The sequence below is a fragment of the Capricornis sumatraensis genome, chromosome 2 (assembly GCF_032405125.1).
Source record: "Capricornis sumatraensis isolate serow.1 chromosome 2, serow.2, whole genome shotgun sequence".
Taxonomy (NCBI): Eukaryota; Metazoa; Chordata; class Mammalia; order Artiodactyla; family Bovidae; genus Capricornis; species Capricornis sumatraensis.
In genome coordinates this window covers 132,405,347-132,429,198 of record NC_091070.1, presented here as the reverse complement: position 1 = coordinate 132,429,198, position 23,852 = coordinate 132,405,347, and positions in this window count along the sequence as shown.

The window sequence follows — 23,852 nt, the reverse complement described above, 5'->3', positions numbered from 1 at the left end:
CCTACTAGCCTTCCACTGAGATTCCTACTGTTTCCATTGATAGATCCTTGTATTTGCTATATCCAGGGGGTTCTTTCCAGTCTATAATTTGCTTGCCCTCTCTACGTCAACTCTGATGACTGCACCACTTCTTGAAACATGCCTTGACTTTCCTGGCCCCACTTTAGCTTTGTCATCTGCTAATGCTTGGAGCATTTCTTCTTGATCTTTCTCTCAGGCTTCTCTTTCTCTGCCTACTTTTTGCAGGCTGATGTTCAGGTGCTGTCCAGAGCTTTGCCTTTGACTCCATGTACTCTCCTGGAGGGAGCTCACCGTCTGCACTGGCTTCGGCTGCCATCTATGTGATGGTTCCCCTATTTCTTCCCCAGACCATCCCAAGTCCCAACTCCATATATCCTTTTGAATATTTTAACTTATATATATATATATAATATATATATATGTTAACATATATACATATCTATGTTTATATAAGTTCCTATCTAAAGTAACTAAATTTATATAAATACAGATAGGAACTTTAATTTAATATGTCCCAAACCAAAGTCATATTTTCTTCCCAGAACCTACAAATGTAAAGTTGTTTTCTTTTTTCAGGATCTCTTATTGTCTTTCTTTTGACTTTCAGAATAAAGACCAAGCTCTGTAGCATGTCCTACCAGGTATTTCATGGAACTGTGTTCAGCTTCTGTTTACCTCTCCTGAAAACCACTTGACCCCCTACCCATCTTGAAGCACTTCCCCATATCTTTTTCCTCCAGCAAGATGACTCTTTATAATCCTATAAATACACCATGCTGTTACATGCCTTGGCACCCATGTATCCTCTGCCTGGAATTTCTTCTAATCTCTGTTTTCAAAATCTTACTAAGAAGCCCATCCTTTGTGGACTCTCTGCCTTATACCAGAGGGGTGAGTCTTCATTCTGGTTCCAAACCTTCTACATACTTGGACACTTTTGTGTCTCTCATGGGATCCTATTGTTTCTTATTACTTATCTGTCTTTCCTAATGGGACTATGGACTCTCTATGGGCCTTATTCTATGTCTTATATGTTTTCATGTTTTCTGAGCTTTTAATTTTCTGACTTCTAAGAGTATATGGTCAGCAAATGTTTTGGGACTGAACTGATCATTTTTCCTCATGGGCTGTGGATCAAATGAACTAATATCTAAGTGTGTCCTCGTGGATGACAACTACCTCTGAAACGTTTCCTAAATTGCCGGAAAGAAAAAACGTGGTTTTCCCCCTTCCCCCATCCTTCTTCTTTCATTCTCATCCTGGTTCTCCTCAACCCCTAGACAATTTAGTGGCACTCCTCAAAGTTGTCAGAAACACAAAAAGATTCTTCTAGAAAGGTAGAGGAGTGAGTAATGCTTAGCAAGGATGCTCATTTATCAAAGATATATTCCCAACATGTTTAGGGAATCAGTATCATTTTTACCTTATTGTGGGACAATAGCTTAAAGAGGAAGTTTCTCACTAATTTCAATGTGTCAAGATGAACAATGTCAATGGAGAGGCAAACAGGTGTTCCCAATTCTATACTTTCTTGGTGAAGGGGCAGGAGTTCTGGATTTAGTTAATAAAAAAATAGAGAACAATTAAGAAGGGCTTTTTTTTTTCCCCTAATACACTGGGAAAAGTTGCTCTGTAACAGTACGAAAAGTAGGGAGCTGGAGGAAAGGTTGGGTATCAGTATCTCTAGCCAGGACCATCTTCCCTGGTGGTCCAGGATCCTGACAGAGAGACCAGGCTGACCTTGGGAAGAAATGATAAATTGTTTAATTGAGGCAGTTGTGCTTGTGGACCACGTGGGCTCCCACCTGAATGAGAAGTAGATCAGGAAACATCTGTCCTCAGCTTGGGTAGGAGGCAGCAGCAGAGATCCAAGTCCTTAATGGCCCCAACTTAATGGATCCAAGTTCTTAATACCCATCTCTGGGACCACCGGATTACCTACACTGCCCCCAGATTCTGCTATAATTCTGAATTGTGTGCCAACAACTTTCTTAGAGGCTCTTTTGGCACTTCAAACCCAGCAGGTCCCAACCGATTTCATTATCACTCTTTTCCATCCCACTCCCATGTACCTAAACCTCCCTTTCCTCCTGACTTTGTACATCTGTTATTGTCCTGGACTCACCTTTACTCCTTTACCCTTTACCCTTTCTCTGTCTAGTCAGACAGCAACTCTCATCTAATCTACCAGGGACCTGCCTCTCACATTCAGCCTTTCCTGTCCATTTCCACTGCCATTGCCTTTGCTTCAGCCATGACCCTTTCCTAAGACTTCTACAGAGGCATGTTGGCCTCTACAATAGCCGTGGAACACCTCAACTCTTCTACACAGCTAAGAGTTATTTCTGATTATTTCCCTCCCTACCTTGAAAACCTACAAAGGCTCCTGATTGCGTGCACTGTGAAATCCTGACTTTTTATTCTCTAATAGCTGTGATTGTTAAGTATGCTCTCTAATACATAATGTTCTTTCTATTTTGACCACAATTTACATTTCCAGTCTTATTTCTCATGTTAATTCACACAGATTCCTTTATCTAGTCCCAAATATTCCTTCCACACTGCCATTTTTATATTGTCCCTTCGCCTTGAAAATCTTGTCTGCATAATGAATACATCCCTCAAAGTCAAACTCAAATGCCACCTCAGTCATTTGGCCTTACCTCCCTGCTCCCACCTAGGTAATCTCTACCATCTCAAGACCCTCAAGCATTGGATACCTCTGTTGAGACCCTGACAACTTGCTTCTTGCATTGTAATTAGTTATGTATCTATACATCAGTCCAATGCTATTCTGCAAGTCTCTCTAGGGATAAAGATAAATTAGCAATCCATCCCCCCACTCAGTCTTAGGGATCTGGCCATGTGCTAGCGGTAAAGAACACACCTGCCAATGCAGAAGACGTAAGAGACACGTCTTACATTTGATCCCCAGGTGGAGAATACCCCTGGAGAAGGAAATGGCAACCCACTCCAGTATTCTTGCCTGGAGAATCCCATGGACAGAGGAGCCTGGTGGGCTACAGTCCATGGGGTTGCAAAGAGTCGGACATGCCTGAAGCAACTTAGCAGAGCACACACCCAGCCTTAACACAACTTATTTATAGAAGAATGGAGCTGTGGATGAAGTGGTAAAAGAATAGACTTCTAGGGCTTTAAGGAGGATGTTTCACTTTGGATCAAGATTCTTTCTGGTGAGATCTCCAGTGTCATTCTCCTAGAAGACACTCATTGGCTTTCCTCCCCAGCCCTCAAGGAGAGCAACAAATGAATCTGAATCAGGAAATGGAAATGACTGAGTAAAACAAAGATGTCTTCCTGGGGTAGATAAGATTTAGGAATAATCTTGGAAGGTAAGCAAGGTGGGGTTTCAACAGGGGTAGAGGAAGAAGGCATTCAAGGAAAGAGGTGGCAGATGGACAGATACAGAATGGCAGGGGGAGTGGGTGCTTGGATGCTGGACAGGGAGAAGAACCTCTTGGCTGGAGCAGACTCTGTACAATGGGAGTGAGAAGAAACGAGGATGTCGAGATGAGAGTGGAGACTCATGAATGAGCCCTGAAGGCCAGGCAAAGCCAATCAGAGATGTTCTTCTCCAGGGCCCATTGCTCAGCTTAGCCTCAGGTACCACGGACTCAGGGAAGTTCAATGTCATGGTCAGAGCATGCTGGTGACCAGATCATAATCTTAGTTCCACCACTTCTGAGTTTATGTGGCATTGGGAAAGGAATTTAATCTCTCTGTGTCTCAGTTTCCTCATCTTTAAGATAGGGAGAACAATATTACCTACTTTATAGGGTTATTAATATTATAGGCTATGGTTTTTCCAGTGGTCAAGTGTGGATGTGAGAGTTGGACTGTGAAGAAGGCTGAGTGCCGAAGAATTGATGCTTTTGAACTGTGGTGTTGGAGAAGACTCTTGAGAGTCCCTTGGACTGCAAGGAGATCCAACCAGTCCATTCTGAAGGAGATCAGCCCTGGGTGCTCTTTAGAAGGAATGATGCTGAGGCTGAAGCTCCAGTACTTTGGCCACCTCATGCAAAGAGTTGACTCATTGGAAAAGACTCATGCTGGGAGGGATTAGGGGCAGGAGGAGAATGGGATGACAGAGGATGAGATGGTTGGATGACATCACCGACTCAATGGACATGAGTGTGAGTGAACTCCGGGAGTTGGTGATGGACAGGGAGGCCTGGCGTGCTGCGATTCATGGGGTTGCACAGAGTCAGATGTGACTGAGCGACTGAACTGAACTGAACTGAACTGAACTGAACATTATAGGATTAAATGAATCATGCAGGAACCACCAGAAGAGTACCTGAGCCACACAAGTGAATGATTTTATTATTCTTGGGGAGATCCCCAAACCAGGGTGCCATATTGAGCACCATAAAATTCATCAAACAGATCAATCTCAGTACTTGGTAGACCTACCTCAGAAAAGAGTGCTTTACATTATTAACAAAGATGTACAAAACAGCACTGGGGTTGGGGGGTGGGGGGTGGGTGGAATGGCAAGGCCGGAGAGGCCCAGAGGAGCGGACGAAGAGCTCATGAGATTCCAAGGTCAAGTGTGGAGACCCGCACTGGGTCCCAGTCTGGGGAGGAGACTCAGAGGAGGCATCTGAGTGGGTGGACTGGGTGGACACCACCAGCTCCAGTGGAGACCAGAGAGTGAGGGTCAGGCCAGGTAAACGAAGCAGGGCAGCGCTGAACGCCCCACTGCCCCCACCGCCGCCAGTGCTCCGGAAGGTGCTCAGCCTGAGCCTCATTAGCAAGAGGAAGCTGGCCTCTGAGCCGACACATCCTGGTGTGTCTCAGTACCGCTCAGAGAAAGTCGGTAAACAGGTATTTGGGGAGGCTTTTCTGAAATCCCTGTGAACATATTCTTAGCCAAGATTATAAGTTGAGAGAAAGAAGCTGCCAACTTGTGAGAGGGGCTGAGTATTATGAAGAGAGTCTTACATTCCCCTCTGGGAAAGACGACTGACACAGCAAAGAAACTTAATGAGACTCAATATCCTGCCTCCTCGGCTGCTCCTTTGCAGGGATTGGAACGCAAATCTCCAGAGTGGGGGAGGTTATTTAATGCGGGTAAAAAGCAAGGTGGTTTGCAGCAAAAGTGTTTGTTAACTTTTTCTTGGGCTTAAAAGGCCAGCAGGGGCCTTTCTTTGCAAAACAAGAAAGCAGGGAAAACAAAACCTTTGTATGGAGATCTTGCAAAGTTTCCCTTTGCATTAATTCTTCAGAAACTAGCAGAAAGAGCCTGGGTGCTGACCGGACACCTCAGCTCTGCTAGGTGTCCCTGGAAGGGCCCAGCTATAGTATCTACAAGCCATTGCTCTCCAGGCAGAGGAATCTCCAGCCAAGCTGGGAGACAGTTCTCAACCCCTGCAGAGCTATAAAAGAGCTGTCCCTTTTCTACTCACAAGGGAGAACAGAGGAGATAGTGATAAAACTTGTAGCTTGGGGGTGGGGTGGAGTGGGAATTAACATTATTTTAGTGCCTGCCTGTGTCAAATACTGAGTTAAGCACATGGCATAAATTATCTCTTAGAAATGGTAAGATTGGAGAAGGCAATGGCACCCCACTCCAGTACTCTTGCCTGGAAAATTCCATAGATGGAGAAGAGTTCATGGGGTCACGAAGAGTCAGACATGACTGAGCGACTTCACTTTCACTTTTTCACTTTCATGCACTGGAGAAGGAAATGGCAACCCACTCCAGTATTCTTGCCTGAGAATCCGAGGTACAGGGGAGCCTAGTGGGCTGCCACCTATGGGGTCGCACAGAGTCGGACACGACTGAAGCGACTTAGCAGCAGCAGCAGCAATGGTAAGATAGGGCTTCCCAGGTGGCGCTAGTGGTAAAGAACTCGCCTGCAATGCAGGAGGCATAACAGACAGCAGGTTCTATTCCTGGGTCGGGCAGATCCCCTGGCGGAGGCAACAGCAACACTCCAGTATGCTTGCCTGGAGAATCTCATGGATAGACCCTCTTAGAATCTCATGGATAGAGGAGCCAGGTGGGTTACAGTCCATAGGGTTGCAAAAAGTTGGACACAAGTGAAGCGATTTAGCATGCACACATGCAATGATAAGGTTCTAACCCTAACCAAATTGATGCATGATCAGTTGGGGAATGAGGGAGGGGGGAAGGTTGGAAGAGAAGAAGGAAGAGAGAGGGAGGGAAGGAAGAAAAAAAAAGAAAAAGAAAAAAGGAAAGGAAAAATCTTAGAATTAGGCAGGATTCAAATCTCAGTCCATTGCTAAAAAAAAAAAAAAAAAAAAAAAACAGGACTTCACTTTCTTGCCCTGTAAAGCCAGGACTTCATTGCCCTCCCCTCTAAAACTAGCTTGACACCAGGTGGATGAGAATACTACGTGAAAATTCCTGGCTCAAAGCCTGGTACATGGTTGATGTTCGGTTAGTGTTTGTCCATTTATTCATTTGCCTAAAAGGTAGAGTTATGGTCATGGGAAGAGAATGGGATATGAAATTTGCAGACCTGAATCCAAGTTTGGTTTTGCCACTTTCTGACTGAATACCATCATGTAAATCACTCAGCTCTCTGGGCTTCAAACATCTCCTTCTTGTGACTGACAAAAACAATTTACCAAATAGGATTATTGTGAAGGTGAAATGAAATACTATCTATAAAATGGTTAGCACGGTGCTCTACCCTTGCAAAACTCTGAAAACAGCAGTTACTAGTATCAGCTTCTTGGTCTAAGAGCTTTTGAGGTTGAGGGTGGAAGGGTTTGGAGAGGGGTTATCCACTTGAGGGTTAAATAGTTACAGGTATCAGGTTAATATTTTAATCTGATCTTGCATGCCATACCTGTATGCAAACATTTAACCTATAACCAGCTTGGTAGTTACAAAAGTAAAAGCCCATCAGCTTACTGAGCTTTCAGTATGAAAGGTGAGGTCCAATGAGGAGGCAGGATAGAATCTTCTGGACATCTGTGCAGTAGTATGTGGATCCTCCCAACTCAGGAAGGAAAAGTGTCTGGGGGCTTTGGGAAATCTGTTTCTATGTATGGTACTGTCACATCCAACTTGGAAAACGCTTTTCACCTGCCACTTGCTGCAACGAGGAATGTGTTACACCACAGACCACACACCAAATGGTCTTGCTGGGAAAAAAAGTAAAAGACTTCTAAAGGTTTCACTCTACTGCAGACACGGTGATGTCACTGAGGGAACATTTAAGGGAAGGAGGAGGAGGAAGGAAAGAAGATTTGGCTGGCTCTCTGGCTGGGTCCACAGGAACCTGTCATGGAGGGTAATTCCCTCCTGATTCAAGCCCTGTTCCTTCCCTACACTTACCAAGCTGGGAAGTTGGGATGCTCCAAGCTTTTGCAGACTCATCTTTCATCTCTGGTGACACCTATTAAGAAGCAGATGCTGCCTGTCCCCTGCCAGGTCTTGGGAAAAGTTGAAATCCATTTGTGTTCATGAGGCCTTTGAAGAGAGAGAGAAGCCTGTGGTTTCACAAAGAGAGGAAAATGCTGTCAGCAGGGCATCTGAAGGGCAGCGAGGGGTGCAAACTCAGCCCTGCGGGAAAAGCCTCTTGTTTGGAGGCCGCATAAACACAGGCAGCCCAGGGCTTCTTACTTTGTAGGGTTTGAACTAAATTTCATTATGTTTACTCTCAGGCCCTATGATTGGGATGATCTTATGTTTTGGAAAACATCACATTAAATAATGACTGGTTGCCAATTTACCTTCCAATGCTTATTTGAGTTCTGGAAGGAGCTGACTTGGGAAAGCCGAATGAAATTTTAACTCTCTCGAAGAATAGCCTTTGAGGAGCTGATTGAGAGTTGAGTACTTTCAGCGTGGCCGTGAGGAAATCATGCCTCTGGCTCTCTATTTACCAAGTATGTTCGATTTGGAAAAGTCCGTGCACCCATCTGAGCCTTATCTTCTGCATTTGTAAAATGGAGAAAATTCTCATCACAAAATGTTTTTTCTTCTTTTGCTTTCTCTTCTTACGGTATCATTGTAGTAATCATTTCACAATATGTAAAAGTCAAACCATTATGCTGTGCACCTTAAAGTTACACAGTGATGTATGTCAGCTGTATCTCACACACAAAAACAGGAGAAGATACTGCCATTCACTTAATTGATGTTAACAGGTATTTATTGACCAGTAAAACTATGTGCCAGGAATAATTTTTAGGATTTTGAGATGGATCTTGTTGTTCAGTTGCTAAATCATGTCCAACTCTTTGCAACCCCATGAATTCAAGACATAATATCTGCCCTAAGGAGCTTACAATCCAGTCTACCTACTTGTATCAGACCCTCTTAGGCACCACTTCAGACCACCCTGGCCTCACCTCTCTCTTGTCTCATCTAACACTGAAGCTTCCAGATTAACATGACTCCACCTGACTTCACATAGGCACAACCTGATGGTATCGTGCTTTTTGTCCCTGCCACACAGCTCTTGCTTGTGTGTCCTGTTGACACTGCAACATGGAACATCTCAGGGCCCTTCCCTGAACCTACACAGATGCAGCCCAGAAATATAGAAAAATTAGTGCCCCAAGAGGGTGAAACCTTGACCAGTAGGAGGTAGAGTTCATGGGTAAATTCTTCCCCAGCTCTCTCTGGATGAATGCTGCTAAGATGTCATTTACACAGCTTTTCAGAGGACTGTTCTGTGAAGTCAAGTAATTAGTCACACTTGGTAGAAGCCAGTTGATGACAGATCCATACCGTAACCCTCCTCTTCTCTGCTTTACCCCTGTTGATCTCTCTTGCTCCCTGAAGTCAAACTTTCTAACAAAGTAATAGCACATAAATCTGTCCATGCATCTCTGCTTCCTAGTTTCAGTTTCCATTCTCTTAACCCAGGCTGAGACAGCTGGTATCAGGGGTAGAAATTTGCCCCTAGTAAGTAGACCCTCAGGATAAGATTTTGGAGGTGAATTACTCAGGGTCTGATGCCAATAAAGACCTCACTGCTAACAGTGATGAGGATAGTGATAACCCATACCATTCTGTGGTATAAAAGTGTTAAACTTATACTTCATGTTAATTGAGATTAAGTGCAGGATGAGATATTGAAATATGTGAGGGCTGTGATACTGAAAAAGCATAGGAGCATTGATAATTGTGTGAAGTGAACTACTTTTGTTAACTGCATTGGAAACCTTGAGTAAAGAAAATTACAGGGTGGGGAAGCTAACTGCCAGCTCCACGCATCATGTGAAAGTCAGAGGCCTCTGAGGCAGCTTTAAGGAGACTCTCATCTCCCAAAGCTTCAGGACACACAATGCTAAGAATCAAGCTCAGAATCAAGTCTAATTGTAAGGGTGTGTTAGCTGTCAATAATAAATGCCCAGCTTCAACTCTCCTACATTAGAGTCAGGGCTCAGCTAGGAAGAGAGAAGGACTGTGAAAACTGAATTGGGGATGTCTGAATGGACAAGTCTGACAATCTTGAACCCTCAGATTCTTCTGAACCCTGCAAGCTGGCAAAAGTCATTCCTTCTCCCTTGTCAGGGGATAAAAGCCTCTTCCTGACTAGATATCTTATAATGACTTCACTTGAAGCAGGTGTTCTTTTTGCAAAATGAAGACTGTTCTCTTCAAAATATTCTGCTATTCTTCAGTGTCTCCAGGAAAATAACCAGGATCAGATCTCAGCCCAGCTTGAGCTGTGAGATACAGTCTCTGATCTGGGAGGAAACAGTTTACATGCTGAAGGAATTATAGAAACTTGACAATATCTACTGGCAAAACCCAAAGTAGCATGTATAGAAATAAATCATTGTGGGAGGGGAATAAAAAGAAGACTATATAGGAAATGGTGATGGAATTCCAGTTGAGCTATTTCAAATCCTAAAAGATGATGCTGTGAAAGTGCTGCACTCCACATGCCAGCAAATTTGAAAAAATCAGCAGTGGCCACAGGACTGGAAAAAGTCAGTTTTCATTCCAATCCCAAAGAAAGGCAATGCCAAAGAATGTTCACACTACCACACAACTGCACTCATCTCACACGCTAGCAAAGTAATGCTCAAAATTCTCCAACCTAGGCTTCAACAGTACATGAACTGTGAAATTCCAGATGTTCAAGCTGGATTTAAAAAAGGCAGAGGAACCAGAAATCAAATTGTCAACATCCACTGGATCATTGAAAAAGCAAGAAATTTCCAGAAAAACATCTGCTTTATTGTCTATGCCAAACCCTTTGACTGTGTGGATCACAACAAACTGTGGAAAATTCTTAAGGAGATGGGAATACCAAGGGGACCACCTGACCTCCTCCTGAGAAATCTGTATACAGGTCAAGAAGCAACAGTTAAAAGTGGACATGGAATAGACTGGTTCTAAATTGGGAAAGGAGTATGTCAAGGCTGTATATTGTCACCCTGCTTCTTTAACTTATATGCAGAGTACATTATGCAAAATGCTGGGCTGGGCAAAGCACAAGTTGAAATCAAGATTTCTGGAAGAAATATCGATAATCTCAGACATGCAGATGACGCCATCCTTATGGCAGAAATTGAAGAAGAACTAAAGGGCCTCTTGATGAAAGTGAAAGAGGGGAGTGAAAAAATTGGCTTAAAACTCAACATTCAGCAAACTAAGATCATGGCATCTGGTCCCATACCTTCATGGCAAATAGATGGAAAAAACAATGGAAACAGTGACAGACTTTATTTTGGGGAGCTCCAAAATCATTTCAGATGGTGACCGCAGCCATGAAATTAAAAGACGCTTACTCCTTGAAATAAAAGCTATAAGAAACCTAGACAGCATATTAAAAAGCAGAGACATTACTTTGCCAACAAAGGTCTGTCTAGTCAAAGCTATGGTTTTCCCAGCAGTCCTGTATGGATGTGAGAGTTGGACTATAAAGAAAGCTGAGCCACAAAGAATTGATGCTTTTGAACTGTGGTGTTGGAGAAGACTCTTGAAAATCCTTTGGACTGCAAGGAGATCCAACCAATCAATCGTAAAGGAAATCAGTTCTGAATATTCATTGGAAGGACTGATGCTGAAGCTGAAACTCCAGTACTTTGGCCACCTGATGCAAAGAACTGACTCTTGGAAAGACCCTGATGCTGGGAAAGGTTGAAGGCAGGAGGAGAAGGGGACGACAGGAGATGAGATGGTTGGATGGCTTCACTGATTCGATGGACATGAGTTTGAGGAAGCTCCAGGGGTTGGTGAGGGACAGAGAAACCTGGCGTGCTGCAGTCCATGGGGTCACAAAGAGTTGGACACAACTGAGTGACTGAACTGAACTGATATAGGAAATATTTTCTGACTCTGTAAGCTGGGATCTCATCTGAAAAAGCCACCTGAATCCTATTCTCACAGTCTGTTGGGATGACTGCTATTTTGGACATGACCCTGGTCCACAGTAAATTAGGTGGAGATTTTAGAACTCTGTTGGTGTGATATTGAAGAAAGGACCACAAGGGATCAAGAAAGCAGGAATGTTGGAATCAATGTTCTGTATAAGACCTGAGGACCTACCACTCGACCAAGTCCTCCAGAATGGCCCAGAAGACAGTCCCTTCACTGAGGCACTAAGGACCTCTGGGATGAGGGAGGCATCAGCATCTTTAAGAAGCTTAGTAGTGGTTTTCCTCCATATGTAAACCAAAACTGCTGGTGGGAGATGCTGCCATAGAACTAGGATTTCTGGTATCGATGGATTTGATAGGATAAAGGAATGGTGAAAGTCAAGTGGCTGCACTTAGTCATCAGAGGCACGGTGGACATGATTACTGTATTGGGCAACAAGGTCAGAGTAGAAATCAAGGTTCTTTGAACACTAGGGATCTGTGGCAAAGGTGGTGAGATGCTGGCAGATGTTTAACAACCCGTGCTCTGAAGAAAGACAAAGGCTTTACTTCTAGGCCTTCTCTGATGGCTCAGTAGTAAAGAATCCACCTGCCTGCGCAGGAGACACAGGCTGCATGTCTGATCCAGGAAGATCCCACCTGCCGAGGAGTAACTAAGTCAGTATGCCACAACTACTGCTCCCATGCTCTAGAGCAGAGGAATTGCAACTACTGCGCCCATGAGCTGTAACTACTGAGGCCCATGTGCCCTAAAGACTGCGTTCCACAACAAGAGAAACCACCGCAACGAGAAGCCCATGTACCACAACAAGAAAGTATCCCCTGGTTCGTGGCAGCTGGAGAAAAGCCTGCGTGGCAATGAAGAGGCAATACAGCCAAAAATAAAATTAAAAAAGAAATTTACCAATTTTCATGGTAGAAATACTCCAATCATGGCCGTTTGCCAGCTACTAATCTGACTTCATTGAACATGGAACTGAGAAGAGATATGCACAAATATTACGAACTGATAGGAACTGGCTTCAGTGCACTATCAGGCAGTGACTAATATATCAAGGTGAACCCAGAGTCTCCTAGACTGTTTCTCTCTCTCTCTCTCTTTTTTTTTTTTTTACTTTACAATATCATATTGGTTTTGCCATACATTGACATGAATCTGCCACAGGTGTACATGTGTTCCCCACCCTGAAACCCCTTCCCACCTCCCTCCCTTCTAGTGTGTTTGTCAACTTGTATATAAAAAAGTTCAAGGAGTGGTGAGCAGAAGGCTAGCATTCAGCCCTCAAAATGGAAAATCATGGTCCCTATATACTTTCTTCATCTAAGGCAGGACACAGACACACAGCCCACTGATCAAAGATAAGACTGGGTCTCTTGAGTAAGAACCAAGCAATGCCACTGCAAGCAAATGTGGTAAATATTTTTCTGCTTCTTCCCCAGAGGGACTTGTGGCCCTTTGCTAAAGTATATATGCACTAGGGAAAGGCAAATACCCTGACTTTTCAAGAACTGTTCTCTATGGGTTCTGACACTGACCCATGGGACATGGAATGCTATTGTAGTCCTAAAGTCACAGAGTTCATGAAGGCCAGGTGATAAATAGAATCCTGGCCCTAGTCTGTCTCATGGTGGATCCATTGGGTCTACATTCCATGGTTATATCCCTGGTCTCCAAGAATATATTTGGGATAGATGTACTCAGCAGTTGGCTGAGTCCTCACATTCCCTGTCCTGTGATGTAAGGGTCGTTATACTAGTATGGCCAACCAGAAGCCTCTGAAATTGACCAATTCCTTACCTTCTGCACTGACCAAAATGGTCATCAGAAGAAACTTCAGAAGATATTGCAGAGGTTAGTGGCACTATCAAAAGATTAAAAAATGTAAGAGTGATAGTTTCATCATATCTTCATTTAGTTTACTTGGGTGATCCCAGCCAAAAACAAAAAAACGAGTATAGGCATTTGATGGTAGACTACTCTAAGTAAGTGGTAGTCCCAATTACAGTTGCTGTGCTGGATGTGACGTATTTATTGAGGCAGACTTACCCACCCTTTGGTATTTAGTTTGCAGCTATTGTGGCTCAGAGGGTAAAGAATCTGGCTACAATGAAGGAGACCTGGATTCGATCCCTGAGTCAGGAAGATCCCCTGGAGAAGGGAATGGCAACCCACTCCAGTATTCTTGCCTGGAGAATCCCATGGACAGAGGAGCCTGGAGGGCTACAGTCTGTGGGGGAACAAAGAGTCAGCACAACTGAGTGACTAACACTTTCACTTTTTCACTTCACATGCAGCTATTGAACTGGCAAATACATAGTTCTCAGTCCCCATCAATAGGAGGATGAAAGTGGTTATCTGCATGTGGGAAAGACAGCAATAAGTATTCATTGTCTTTCTCCAAGGCTATGTTAACTCTCCATCACAATATAGTCCAGAGAGATCTTGATCATCTTAAAATTCCACAGAATATTATTGTGGTTCAATATTAATGAAATCTTCCTAGCTCAGTGAGCAGGAAGAAGCAACTATTCTGATGCCCTAGCAAGACATGTGCATACTAACAAAAGATAAACCATAAGAAGAAGCAAAGACCTGATATACTGGTAAAGTTTTATGAGTTCAGGGGTTTGGGGCATACCATAACATTCTCTCTAAGGTGAAAGTCAAGTTGTTCACTGTACACCTCTTACCATTGAAATAGACCAGTGCTGGTAGATTCCTTTGGATTTTAGGGTATAATATATCACACTGGCCAAAAAATCAGATAACTCAGAAGGCTGCAGTTCTCAAATAGAGCCAAGAGCAAAAGAGCTCTGAAGTTGCCTCAGTGGCAGAATAACCTACTTGTCATGGAGCATGTATGATTTGGCAGATTTGATGGTGTTCAAGACACCCATGGTGGACAGGGTTACTCCTGTTGGCAAACTTCAACAGGAGAATAGAAGTGCAAAGCATAAGGTTCTGGAGAAAACAAAGCCACAACCTCGGTAGTAGAGAACTACCTTCCACTTGAAAAATAGCCTTTAGTATGTTATTGAATTCTAGCAGAAACTAAATGCCCCACCCTGGACGATCAAGTGATTATGTGGCCTGAGATACCCATCATAAGCTGAAAATAATCATATTCACCAAGCCATAAGGTCAGGTGAATACCTCAACAACCAGTTGTCTAGTAGAAATTATATTTTTATAATCAATCAAACTCCAAAGACCTAAATAAGTTGCATGGATATATGGCCCAGAGTTCCATATCATTTACCTCCAGTGTGCTGGTGCCTCTTCCTCGGCTCAGACCTATCGCCTCATGGGAGTTTCTCTATGACAACTGATGGAGGAGGGAAAACTCATTCAGGTTCACAGATGATTCAACACAGTATATTGGCACTAACAGAAAATGAACTGCTGTCACAATACAGCCTCATTCAAGGATGGCCCTAAGTGTGATGGAGAAGAGAAATTGTCCCAGAGGACACACGTGGGAGCAGTATACTTTTCTCCCTCTATCCAAATGGATGAACAAGTATACTGCTGCCAGGTGTGTCCTCTGGGACAAATTCTCTCCATCACACTTAGGGCCATTGTTGAATGAGGCCGTATTGAGACAGCAGTTCATTTTCTGTTAGTACCAATATAAAATATACTGTGTTCAGTCATCTGTAATAACCTCAGATATGCAGATGACACCACCCTTATGGCAGAAAGCGAAGAACTAAAGAGCCTCTTGATGAAAGTGAAAGAGGAGAGTGAAAAAGTTGACTTAAAACTCAACATTCAGAAAATGAAGATCATGGTATCCAGTCCCATCCCTTCATGGCAAATACATGGGGAAACAATGGAAACAGTGACAGACTTTACTTTGGGGGGCTCCAAAATCACTGCAGATGGTGATTGCAGCCATGAAATTAAAAGATGCTTACTCCTGGAAGAAAAGCTATGACCAACCTAGACTGCATATTAAAAAGCAGAGACATTACTTTGCCAACAGTGACCCATCTAGTCAAAGCTATGGTTTTTCCAGTAGTAATGTATGGATGTGAGAATTGGACCATAAAGAAGACTAAACACTGAAGAATTGATGCTTTTGAACTCTTGAGAGTCTCTTGGCCTACAAGAAGATCCAACCAGTCCATCGTAAGGGAAATCAGTTCTGAATATTCATTGGAAAGACTGATGCTGAAGCTGAAACTCCAATACTTTGGCCACCTGATGGAAAGAACTGACTCATCTGAAAAGACCCTGATGCTGGGAAATATTGAAGGCAGGAGAAGGGGACGACAGAGGATGAGATGGATGGATGGCATCACTGACTTGATGGCCATGAGTTTGAGTAAGCTCCAGGTGTTGGTGATGGACAGGGAAGCCTGGCATGCTGTGGTCCATATGGTCGCAAAGAGTCGGACATGACTGAGCAACTGAACTGAACTGATACTTCTTGGCATTGGTTAAAAAAAAAAAACACACAGAAAAAACACTTGACTTCTTCCATCAAAAAAGAGGAAGATTGGAAAACTGGGAGAAGAAGGCCTAAGAAATGAGAACAAGGCATGCAGATCTTTATGTCTGAGTTAATGCCCACCAGAGAATATTCACTGCAGAGCAGTCTCTGAACGATCAGGTGAATGGGTGCTTCATCTTGTGGTTGTCATCAGGTTTCTCTTCGGCCACTCCAGTGCTGGCACAATGACCCCACTCACAAAGTGAGCATGGTGGCAGGGCTAAAGGTTATGCACGAGACGATATGGGCTGCCACTCACCAAGGCTGATCTGCGTACTGCCACTGTGCTCATCCCTAGATATGATACTATTTCTCAAAGAGATCAGTCAAGTGCCTGGTAGCAGATCCATTACACTGGACACTTCCCACCCTGGAGGGGACAGGAATCATTATTGGTCAATTCCTTCTGAATGCCAGCACTGAGAGCTTACACATGTCTAACTTACCAACATGTTGCCCCACATGACACTGCATAGAGCAAAGGATTTATTTTCCAACAAACAAGATGTGACAAAGGGCATTGGAACACTAGATTCATTGTTCTTACCATGAACCCCATCAACCAAAGCTGTTGGCCTAGTAGGTTGAGGGGGAAAATCTTTTAAAGGCTTATCTGAAGCTCCTGTGTAGAGATAATATTAATACTTATAAATTTGGAACATTCTCCTTCAGAATGTGGTATTATTGTTCAGTCGTCAAATTGTGTCTAACTCTTTGTGACTCCAAGGATGGCAGCACACCAAGCTTCCCTGTCCTTCACTGTCTCCAGATGTTTGCTTAAACTCCTGTGGTATATGTTGAACCAAAGGTCATTCTATATTACTGTCATCCAAAAGCTGTAATCCATGGACCCTTGATATCAGAGGTGGAAGTAAGATTTGCCCTCTCACCTTCACTCTCATTGACTCCACCCTGAAGCCTTAGCTTCTACTAGGTTGGAGGACTTGCTTATCCAGAGACAGTGGGGTGTGCTTCCACTCAAGGACACAGTAAGGACTATACTGAACTCAAAACTGTAACTGTCACCCACTCTTTGGGGACCTCATGCCAACAAGCTAGCAGTCAAAGATTAGAATTCCTGCATTTGTGAAGATAATCAAACTTGCAAGCCAGACTTGCTTCTAAATAATGAGACTAGGGGATATACAGGGAGAACATAGAAGGGGGCAACAGAGGATGAGATGGTTGGATGGCATCATTCACTCAATGGACATGAATATGAGCAAACTCCAGGAGACAGTGAAGGACAGGGAAGCCTGGCATGCTGTAGTCCATGGAGTTGCAAAGAGTCGGACGTGACTAAGTGACTTTCGCTTTTACTTTCTCAGCAAGCTATGCTATGAAATCAGTTAGTCACACATAACAGCTGCCAGCCTAATATTGCATCCATATACTGATGCTCTTTCTTTCCCTGGTTAGCTCTCATTTTCCCTCATTCCTGCTCCCTGGGCTTGATGCCCTAATAAGTAGGTGCTGCTTGAGCCTTCATCTCAGCTCTGCTTTCTGAGAAACACAGCTGAAGATGCTATTAATACTTGATAAAATTTCTGTGAAGATTAAATTTTGAAAAATAACAAAAATCAAAGTGCTATGCAAGCACTTTATGTACTAGCACGTTATGTAAATATTAGCTTGTAGTTACTGATTCTATTTCAAGTTTATATTACAGTTGTAATGGCATAGAAAAATCCATAGGCTGTAGATTGAGTAAACATATACTGTCTTGCTTGTCCCCACTTCCAGTCCATTTCTTTGAATCCTACCCATCCTGAGTTAAAAAATATTTGTCACTCCACATGCCCTCCTTACATCTCAAAGGCTCCCTCTTCAAGGAAGGCTCCTGGATTGATCCAGCTCCTTTTCCAACCCCGTGGTGATCAGTGAAGTGAAGTGAAGTGAAGTCGCTCAGTCATGTCCGACTCTTTGCGACCCCACGGACTATAGCCTACCAGGCTTCTCAGTCCATGGGATTTTCCAGGCAAGAGTACTGGAATGGGTTGCCATTTCCTTCTCCAGGGGATCTTCCCAACCCAGGGATCGAACCCGGGTCTCCTGCATTGCAGGCAGACGCTTTACTTGCTGAGCCACCAGGTAAGCCCCTGTGGTGATCAGTACCAGCAAAAAGAAACACAATCTGAGAACGCAGTTTTATGGAGACAAATTCTGAGAGCAGAATCTGTGTTCACATTTTCCTGTGAACTCACTTTGGGATGGATAAAATATGAGCTACTGAGCTCTGCCACTGATCCTCCCTCAGAATGGCAGATTTTTCTAGCACAGTAGTGCTGATTTGCACAAACCCTTCTGCACTCTCACCCAAGTTCCTCTCTGATCTACAGTCTAAGTGTGATCACAGGGAGTCAGTGTGAGGTGGGTAACAGTACTAGAAAGACTAGCATTTGTGGTAAGAAGACTTGCATTCAGGTCTTGAATCTGCCATTTAAATGTTACATGATTCTGAGTCCAGTGTCTTTCTTTATAAAATGGGCATGCATCCATACAAAAGCTTTGGCCTAGTATTGTTGTGGGGCACACATTGGAGGCACACAATCAGTTGCAAAAACTGATTTTTAAACTGTAAAACTTTCAAGCACTCCTCTTAATTGGAGTAGCCACTGCTCTGCATGAAGCTCCTAGAGACAAAAAGGAAAAAAAAAAAAAAAAGGAATGGGCCTCTTTTATTTGAAAAATTTGTTTTGCAAGTCACAGAGCACAACTGGGACCTTTTCTGACATTTGATTTTAGAACCAAGAGATTTGCTCTAAATAGCTGGGATCAGGAGAAGTAAGAGGAATGTAGCAAACAAAGCTTTGGTCTAATATTTTATTTTAACCAAAAATAACTTTTATTTGTAAAGCCTGTTAGCATTGACAAAGTTCACTTCACAAAGTGCATCTCATTTTTTTCCTCATCACTGTGTGAGGCAAGTGTAGTTTTCCCCATTTTACAGATAAAGAAGCTAAGGTTAAGAGAGTTAGACATCTGATCTGAGGCCTTCCAGCACTAGGCTAGGGAGTCTGGAAGTCACTTTGTTCTTTTGAGTCCTGAGTACTTTTACCCTTAAGTCACGCTAAGCTAAACTTGATCCATCCTGTGGATAGCTTCTTTTCTTTCTTTTTGTATCTTGCACCCAGCTGCAAATTTGATATATTTCTAACCATTTGGAGAAACCAGTCATGTTGAGAGGAAAAAGGGATACTCAAGGTTTTCCTAAGATCCTAGTGCATAGCTTGGGTGCTGCCCAATCTCTCTGAGGAAATAACAAACAAACCAAAAGCACGTTTAATGCCTGTCTCACTGCCTACTAAGCTAAAATTATGGTCCTGTCCTTTTGGAAGAACCACAAACCCAGGGCAATCAGCCAAAGTTCAGTGTCTCCAGGTACCTAAGAGACTGCTCATGGTCAAGGAGTGGGATGAATATACCTACCCAACTCCCTTCTGGCCACTGGGATACTTGTGCTGTGTGCTCAGTCCCTAACTAGCATCTGACTGTTTGTCATCCCATGGACTGCAACCCACTGGGACGCCCTGTCCATGAGATTCTCCAGGCAAGAATACTGGAGTCAATAGCTATTTCCTTTTCCAGGGGATCTTCCCAACCCAGGGATTGAACCCACATCTCCTGCATTGGCAGGTGGGTTCTTTATCACTGAGCTACCAGGGAAGCCACTCCTGATACTTGGATACTCAGATATGAAGATCTTTATCTATAAGCTTGAGTCTTTCTGTTAGGGCTTCCTTCTTTGGGCTCTGGTTGGATTCTCAAGGTTGCAGGAGAAATGAACAGGTCCAATTCAGAAATCACTTCTCAGCAAAAGGAAAAAAGAGGCAGCATATGGTAAATGGAATCAAATTCCTCTAGTGTGACTCTTTGGAGGGAGATGGGTAATTCACCAAATGACGGACAATCTTTGCAGCTGGCTGGTGTGGTAAGACGCCACGGAGTAATTGAGACTGAATTACAGAGACTTTGACTATGAGATTGGGTTTTTTGTAAGGCCACCCAGCTGACACAAACCACTTATACCTTCTCCACTGGGAGCCAGGGTAGCTCATATCAGCTCAGGTTTTTAAATGACGCTTCCCCTTCATTAGCTCCCCCAGGATGGAATAGAATTGGTGGTGAGATTTTAATGAAGTTAAGTGTTTAGAATCCTTCAGTAAGGCCTTTGATAGTGCCAGAATACATTATTTTCCTCCCGCAGACCAAAAGAAGGGCAACCAGGTCCTTTAGCGGCCATTCATCTATCTCCCTGATTGTCCTTCTTGTAGGTTTTTCTAAAGATTTGCAGCAACAGAGGAAATGCTGTTTTAAGAACTGTTTTCCTCCCCTCCTTCTACTGATGGTCAAAGCTATAAAGCATGGGGCAAGAAGAGAGTTATCTTGAAAGTGACTTTAGAGCCAGAGCCAAGGGCAAAGTGACAATGAAACAGTATTAAGAATGCTACCACTTGAAGGGTCAAAACAACCTCAGCTGGCTGTTGGCTCCTCTCTCCTGTCTTGGTGCTCATCTGGGTAGTGCTGAAAATCTCATGGCAGCAAGTAATTGAGTGAGTCACTGACCCTGAACCTCAAAAGCAGAAGTAGAGCCCTCATGGACATTGTGCTCCTGGTCACCAAGTTTCTTTTTCATCTATGGTTTGTGCTTTTCATTCTTTAATTGTCTTTTTTTTTTCTTTTTTTTAAATAAATGATTACTTTTGTTTATTGAGAGGCTATAGTTATATGATTGCTAAAAACATGTATTTCGCAAAGAAGTGAAGTGAAAGTTGCTCAGTTGTGTCAGACTCTTTGCAACCCCGTAGACTGTAGCCCACCAGGCTCCTCTGTCCTTGGGATTCCCCAGGCAAGAATACTGTGGAAGCCATTCCCTCTTCAGGGGATCTTCCTAACTCAGGGATCAAACTTGGGTCTCCTGCATTGCAGGCAGATTCTTTATCATCTTTACCTCAATTAATCCTCAGCAAGCCACATGAATAAGTAGCATTCCTTCCATTTTACCAAAGAGGAATCTGAGAACATGGGGACTAAGAAACTTGCCCAAGTTCATACAGAGAGTAAGTGTGATGGAGCCAGAGCTTGACCCTAGATCTGACCAAACTCCACAGACTGGACTTTACTCTTGGCTGCATTAACTTCTCTATGTGTGGGATACTCTGCAAATCCTGGTCCTAGTGGACACTCAGCTTCTGAAGGTCACTGCATGTTAAATTTTAATTCATGTATTACCTGTACAATAGGGTTTCTAAGATTTCACAGATCTGTGATTATTCAGTGAGGACTTTGGAGTTAGACATTTCAGGTTTGAAAAGTATTTTTTCACTTATTAGCTACATGACCTTGGGCAAATCATTTTTCTTCCCTGTACCATATTTTTCTCCTCTATAGAGTGAGGATAATAATTTCCATCTCATAAGATTATTGCTAGGAATAAACATCTGACACATCAAAAGTATTTCTTAAATGATCATGGTGATGACAAGGATGATGAGGAGGAGGAGGAAGAGTATTTAAGAAAAAATAGGTGGAGGAAATGGACAGAGGGGTTCTTGCTATGGTGCTTTGCCTCCGTCTCTAGAGGAAAGGTGAAGGAGATTGCCTGCTATATTAGGATTCTCCAAGAGCCAGAACCAATAGGGAATGGAGGTGAGTGGGAGTTGAAAGAGAGAATGGAAGAGATTTTGAGGAATTAAGTATGTGATCATGAAGGCTGCCAAGCCCAAAGTCTGCAGGGTAGACCAGCAGGCTGGAGACCCAGGAGAGAGTCTGATGTTACAACTAGAGTCCAAAGGCCATCTGCTGACAGAAATCCCTCTTCCTTGGGGAAGGTCAGTCTTTTCCTCTTAAGACCTTCAACTAATTGGATGAGACTTATCCACATTACGGAGGATAATCTGGTTTGCTGTTGCTCTTCAGTTACTAAGTTGATCCCTGGGTTGGGAAGATCTCCTGGAGAAGGAAACGGCACCCCACTCCAGTACTCTTGCCTGGAAAATCCCACGGATGGAGGAGCCTGGTAGGCTACAGTCCATGGGGTCGCAAAGAATCGGACATGACTGAGCGATTCACTTTCACTTTCGTGGCCTAACCAAGCTGACACATGAAATTAACCATAACACCTAGCCTTGATTTTCCAACTTAAATGTATTTGTTAGGACTTCCCTGGTGGCCCAGTGGTTGAGAGTTCACCTTCCAGTGCAGGGAACACGGGTTCAGTCCCTGCTCTGGGAAGATCCCACATGCCTGTGAGCAACTGGACCCATGTGCCATGACCACTGAGCGTGTGCTCTAGAGCCCAGGAGCTGCAAGTACTGAGACCTGCTTGTCTAGAGCCTGTGCTCCGCAACAAGAGAAGCCACTGCAATGAGAAGCCCATACTAGAGGAAGCCTGTGCACAACAATGAAGACCCCATGCAGCCAAACATTAATTAATTAAGTAATTAAAAATGTTCTCATTGTCCAACCAGAGCCTTTGAGGCAAGGACCACAGTCTTCCCCACCTAAGCATAAGTAAATAAATAATCCTGAAAATTTGACCTTAGTGCAGTCAAGGGTAGAAAGAAGGAAGAAGAAGGGGCATAGCTGGCCCTCAAGGCACAGTGACTGGTCTTTTCATGCCTCTTTTCCCTACTGAGGCTTCTTCCCTCTCTGCAGCCCTTTAACAACGTCACCAAGCAACAAGAGGAATTATGCAGGAGAGGGCAGTGGGCACTGCATTTTAGAATGAAGGAACTACACATACCTTGGTCAGCCAGCCACCAAGTCACGAAGAGAGACCAGTCCTCATTACCTCCTCACTCACCTCCCTCTGCCCTAAAAAGAATGATCTGGGTTATATGAGTTGCAGCCTCCTGAAGAAACTCCAACACCACCCCTGGGGATAGTATAAAGAAGTCTTGAGAAGTTGAAATGATGGTCTGACTTTAACAAAATGAACCTTGGTGGAAGTAAATGTACAATTTTTCATTTAGGTCCAAAACAAAATAAAACAGCTACCAGAGAGGATTCAAAGAGACCTTCCAGTTTAAAATTGCACCTAACGTTCCCCACTTAAGCCTTCATGAACTTCCTCACTAAAACATAGATAAGGGTAAAAATTCACAATGTTGAAAACAAAGATTAGTGGATGGCTTAAAGACAGAATCTGGAGGGAATCTCTGCTTTCTATGAGGCAAACAGAATCAAAATGTAAAACTCATCCCAGGTTAAACCTCATGTCACATGGAGGGAGGTTTTGCCTCATTGTGGCAGAGCCTGTTGGCACTCACCCCTTTTTCCAGAGTCCACACATGGATTAAATTTTACAGCCTTCCTTGCAGTTGGATACAGCCATATGCCTGATCTGGTCAGTGCAAGATGAGCAGAGCGATGCGGGCCACCTCAGGGCTGGCCCATAAGCACCTCTCAAGCACAATCCTCCACATTCTTTTTCTCCATCCTCTCTCTGATTGGGTGAAGAGGGTCCCAAACAGGCAGACGTGGGTGGAGACACAAGACAGAACAGGTACAGGTCCTTCTATGAGTAGGAGATCCAGACTCTCCCCTTCCTACACCAGTGCAAACTGAACTGGGATGCGACTGAAAAGTGATCTTCAGTATATTAATAAATTGAGATTTTGGAGTGGTTTGTTATAGAATATAGTCTAGCCTGATGTACTCACAAAGTGGAGAAGACCTAAAGAGTTTAGAGAACATCATGTATTTGTCATTCTCTGCTTCCTAACTGGTACTATTAGCAGACGTTAAAAAAAAAGAGTGAGAGAGAGTTGTAGCTGGAAGCAACAACAAGAAAAGTCTTGGCAGCTCTACATACTGCTAATTGCAATTTTCCATCCAGTCATTCATTCAATAAATATTTGTTACGTATATACTATTGCCAAGCTCTGTGCTAAGTACTGTGTGCTCAGTGAAGTCTGTGTGCTCGGTCATGTCTGACTCTTTGCGACCTCACGGACTATAGCGCACCAGGCTCTTCTGTTCACGGGAGTCTCC